This window comes from Rattus norvegicus, chromosome 3 (genome assembly GCF_021556685.1).
Source record: "Rattus norvegicus strain SHRSP/BbbUtx chromosome 3, alternate assembly SHRSP_T2T, whole genome shotgun sequence".
NCBI classification, from domain to species: domain Eukaryota; kingdom Metazoa; phylum Chordata; class Mammalia; order Rodentia; family Muridae; genus Rattus; species Rattus norvegicus.
Window position 1 is genome coordinate 62,712,566 of NC_141536.1, and position 6,000 is coordinate 62,718,565.

The window sequence follows — 6,000 nt, forward strand, 5'->3', positions numbered from 1 at the left end:
AGGTTCTAAGCATTTTTACAGGAGGTCAGATGAGAGAGAGGAAAAAATAAAAGTTGTAGAATGCACAATATTGATGGTAACAATAAGGGTTAGGAACCTCTGAGGTATGGCTACTTAAACTTCTAAAAAAGCATAATCAATCAAGAAGCAAATGTTAAATAATAAGAACTTGGGGTTATTAGCCCCACTGCTTTGGCTGGAGCAAGAAAAATATTTTCCATCCTATAATACGTCCTGTGATCCATCCCAGCCCCCACAGATGTAGATTAATGCTGCAATACCAAGAAGGAAAATGTGATTACCTCAGATTTTATTGTAATGCCATTATCGATTTGTTGCCATGATAATGTAGAATGCATATTTCTTTACTCCAATACGTTTTGTTTTTTTTAAGATTTCTCCCCAGAGATTTGAAAGCCTATGTCTATATAATTTCAACCATGATTCTGCAATTGAGAACCTTATCTATTGTTCTAAAGTTACCTTTAATCTAACTATCTAGTTAGGCAGAAACTATCATGATGATTGAATGTATGTACACAGTACTATAAATTCTCCATTATTGGGCTCCTATCTCAAGCATACTTTAACATTTAAGGCATTATCAAGACACACTGAGGGGATTTTTTTCCTCAAAACTCAGTCATTTTTATGTGTGAAAATGAAATGAATTCTGTAGTATTATAGCTTCATTCTTACACATTCAAAAAGCAATGATGCCAGCATTCCTCTCACTAACTCACTTTGAAATGTAAAGAATATATTTGTCACTCTTACTGAAATAAAACAAAACAGCTTTTTCTTTCTGTTTTAAATCTCTCCACCTTCATCCACTGACATTTAAACTTATTCATTCTCACATTTTGCCTGTTCCTTCTCCAATATTAGAATATAATAAATGATGATTTAATGTGCAGAGTCGGGCGTCTTCTGAAATGTCTTGTGTAATCAGAGCTGCTCGAACACAAGCATAATTCTTTGTCCATCTCGTACTTTTTTACCTTCACTGTCTCCCTAGATCACTCCATCTGTTTTTATGTTTATAACACGCCTACATGGGGGACGCTTTCCACGCTGGTATCTTTACCTTAAATCTTTTCTCAGAATTAAGCTTCTGCAGCCTTGGCGTCTCAAAAGCACCTCCAATTTCAAACATCCAGAGTGAAGCGTTTCATTTCCCTTAACAACCAGTACCTCGACAGCTCCCCATCCCAGTCAGTAATTACCATCACTATCCATCCAGCTATCTATGTGGGCAAGCTGGGAATTAGACTGGAATTTTCCACCCTTCTCATTTCCAGTATCCAATCCATCAGAAAGTTCTGATGGTTCTGTTATAAAAATGCACTCTAAACCCTCCTACTTGGCTCAGTATCTGTTACCACCACCCTTGCCCTGGTCGTCACCACAGCTAACCAAATGCTGTATCAGTGTCTGTATAGTATTCTCTTCCCCTTTCCTCACACATGAAAGTGTCCTTGAAAAATGTGGACATGGGGAAATGGCTCAGTGGGTAAAGCGCTTGCCCCTCAAGCGTGAGAATCTGAGCTTGGACCTTCAGTACCCAAATAAATTCTCAGTGGATCCTGAGGCCCACATACAATCCCAGTACTATGGTGGTGGTGACAAGGATGGGGGTGGAAGCAGGCTGACTAACTCTAGGTTTAGTGAGAAACTCTGTCCCAGTAAATAAAGGAGACAGTGATCAAGGAGGACACCTAATGTGAATATATGTTTAAAAAAATTAAAATGAGCAGAAGTTGAAGTTTGGTCAACAGGGATGGGTTAGCCAAAGTACTGTAAGAGAAACAATCGCTGTAACAAAACAGTTATCAGAAATAATGTGAGCTCCTCACACCATACATGGGAAAGCCTCCATGCCAGGTCTAAAGCTTCCGGCTCTGCATCACTAGAGGGAGCCATCTTGGAAGGCTCTTTGTCATTCTCTTCTCTATGCCACAGATACTCCAGCCCGGGGATGCACTCCTCCCCTGCACAGGATGCCCTGAATCCTGCCTCCTTTTCCCCGTCCTGGTCTCTGTCTAAATTTTATACATCTAGAAAGGTTCTCTTCCCACTCTAACTCCCACATCATCACTATTAACTTCTTTCAAAACAACCCTCTCTATTGCCTTCAAAATACTCTAACACTGGAATTATTTAATTACCTCTGACCATTTTTAATTGGCTGTCTTTCTTTCTGAGATAAAAGCTCCATGAGGCAGGGATATTGCCTATTCGGTTTACCTTATAGCCCCCAGGCCAAGCATGGCCATTCCTATAGGAAACAAGTAACCAGACAGCCATTACACTTGAATCATCATTTTCTGCAATCATGTCTATTGCTCTTCATTCACATCAGTCCCACTGTCCCTGCCAAGTGAACATTTACAATGTGCTTTTCAATTGTTTACTCTATCACACTTACCTATAAGTTAGGAAAGAATAGAATTTATGGTATTTCATTTATCTGAGTATATGACTTGGCTTCTTCATAACCAATGATCATCAAACCTCAGCGAATTTATATAACAATCATGCCCTTCTTCTCTTACCCCACATCTCAGCCATCTCAGTTGGTGATAGTTATTCAGGGACACAGACAATGGACAGAAGTCTTGCCACCTAACAGATGCATAGTGGGTCATAGTGCTACCTCAGTTGCATTGAACATAAGAGAGATTGAAATTTTTGCAATCATTTCTCTTAATCCTCAAGTAGCTCATCACACTTTTCCTCTCATTCCATTGGCCAAAACTGGTGATACTATCCCGACTTCCTGCGAGAGAAAGATCCAGAAGCATCCTATTCTTGGTCACTCCCGTTTTCCATCCAACTGGTCTGATTTAAAAATGTTGACTTTCTCAGAATGCCTTGGGTTTTTATCATCTACTGGGAATGAGTGTGCAAATACATACTCTTTAGCTTAAATATGAAGCCCTAGTGGGTAATGCAATTCAATTTAATTTGTTTTATAAATTACACCTGAAGATCTTGACAAACAATGTTTTGTGATCTGTTGGACAAGTTAACATAAAAATTATACTGTGTCAATTTGTGGGAAAACTAGAAATAAAGAAAATGAAAAGATTCTTTGGCTGTAAACATAAATATTACCTTAAATGCAATTTGTTTCTTCAAACTAAAAAAGCATACATACAAGAGCACTTGAAAAAATTGCAGGAATCCCCATTGATATTTACATAAAAAATGAGAGCTGTCAATGTCCTCCATCCGTTAATACCTTGCCTACTCTTTCGGACATGTCTCTTTTTGTGCTAAAGATGTGACAGAGAGTTAGCAACAAAAATATGAAAAAAGTAACCTCTAATTCAAGAATCTCACACAATGTAGGAAGACTTATAGTGGTTAAGGAAGGCATGGCCCTTACAGAAAAAGTTCTCAAAAATACAGTAGCCTCAGAGAAGCGAGTTCGGGAAGTTTCATAGAAGCTGCAACTTTGGCTTGAGCGTATGAGGCTGAGCTGGCATGGGAAAGCAAGGGAAGTCGGTATAGATTGCTGGGCCAAGTTCCAACATGACTTTGTGCCAAATCACTTGCCTATCAACAAATGTCTCACCTACACATCTTCAGCCAACTCACAGTCCTAAAGAAATCTTGGCAGCCCTGCCAAGGAAGCCTATTAAATCTAAATAGAAACATTGAAGGTACGAAAGATGTAAAAGGCCATGGGAAAACAGAGTATGGTCTATCCCAAGCAAATGCACTTCAATAAGCCATACTATAAAGACTCCTTACACGCTGTCAATGAGAAGGCAGAAGTTCCAAGTCACAGAAAATTCCAACCTCTATCAAAATGATCATTTGTCTCAGCAATTTGCTTTCTAAGAATCTATCCAAAACTCAACACTAGCGTAAGCATGAAAAGACATTTAAGTATGAAACTATTGATTGCAGGACCATTTTCAAAGCCAAATATAGAGATACGACTACCATTTAATTAACAGAGAGGAGCTGCGTGAGCTTTACAGTATGGGTGCTACTGCAATAAACAAAATGAAAGCTATTTTTATCTAGTAGAGAATATCTACAGCATAGGTTTTGGCGAAATTCTAAATAAATAAAAGTAGGTTTTGTGTACCACTGCGTACATAAGGGAAGACACTGGTGCTTAGACTTGGCACGTAAAATTATCATTATTAGATTTAAAAGTAGTCAAAGGCTGGCAATTTTATGTAATTGTCCGTAATTTGTATGTATTGACCTTTATTTTTAGTAGGGCACTGTAAGAGTTTCAAGATAGAATTATATACACACCAAACTTGGCCTAGATGGTTCTGATTTCCTTTTGTTTTCAAGATGCAAATATTGGTGTTCTTGTCAGTCTTGGAGGTGTCCTCTTGTAGATCCATATCCAAAGGTCATATACTGTGATGGTGAGAAAAAAAAGACTGAAAAATACAGACATTAGGAACTTTTTTCGTTGTCGATACTAAATAACAGACAAAAGTAACAGGAGGAAGGAAAGATTGATTTTATCTTATGGCTTTAGCAGATTGAACCCATCATGACAGATAGCTGTATCATGGCTGCTCACCTTATGGTGAATGACAAGGAAGCAGGGAAGGAACCAAGCAGAGCCAGACTCTACTCTTCAGTGGCCACTCAGAAGTTGGACTTCTTCTAGCTAGACACTCCATCCCACACATTTCCCAATCTCTCAAAACAGCACAAGCACATGTTCAAACACAAGGGCCTGTGAGGAACCTTGCAAACTCAAACTGTTAAATATTAAGGCCTAGATAGGATATTAAGGCCTAGGCAACTGTTACCTCTCTAGCCTGCCATTTTGTGCTGTTACTAATATTATAAGGAAACTTTCTCATGCCCAAGTTGCTTACATATTCTGTTAGGTTCTGTGCCCTTGGAAAACAATCAAGATAGAAGTCAGTAGAACTGCTTTGTATAGTGACTGACAATAAGCTTGGACCCAAACCAACTACCAGACTGCTCTTTTAGCATCTGTGTATAAGCCTGTATGGTATTTGCTTTTATAAGCTGCCCCTGGGACAGACCCGAACATAAGAGAGACACCTGCATCTATTTAGAATAAGACTTCCATTTTGGGTAGGGGTCGAGTAAAGTTCCCAAGATCTTCCTGGGAACTGACATTCTACTTGGCAGAAAGAGACATGTATGTATGTAACTGATGCGGTTAGGAAGTTAAGACATGAAAGTTAGACAAGTCCTATGTTGGCTGACAAGTTAAGGCATGAATGTTAGATAAGGCAAGTCCCCTGCCACAGTTGAATACCCCAACCAATGGGAGCAGGACACATGTACAAGAAAGACGTGCTCCTAAGGAAATCTCCTATCCCTAAATCCTGATTGGTGGACTAACTTAGCACAGATGTTTGTGAACCTCGGGCTTAAAGAGCCATATGGATCTTGATTCAGTGTCGCAGTGCAGCTTCTGAGCCTGAATTGTGGCCCTGATCAGTCAGTCCTGAGGCATATGCTCAATAAACTATCCCTGTCTTACTGCGATTGGTGTTCCTATGGTTTGTGAGGTGATTCCTGGACCCCTACACAAAACATAACAACAGGTAACCAAACAAAAAAATGTAAAGAACACAGCCAGGAGTTGAACTTTTTCATTCATTTACTGGCTGACAATTGTATATATGTATATAATATATTCTGATCACACAAATCCCTCCATCTTCCCGGCCTCTACCACTCCCCCCCTAACTCATGTTCTCCAACCATTCCCACACCACACCATCCCTCCCTCCTATGGGGTCACCATCCTATTTTCATGATTATTTTTTGTTTTGTGACCTGCCGGATTTAACCAAGGCTACTTGTGTGGTCAGGGGTATGGAGCTATCTAAAGAAGCGTACGTAAATCACCAGTGGCTACATCTTCGAAGACAGTAACTTCCTGACCTCCATCAGCAGACGACTATTAGCTTCCCTGGATGAGGCAGGACCCAGTTCTCCCTCTCCAGCCATGACTCAATGCTAATTGACTTTGTC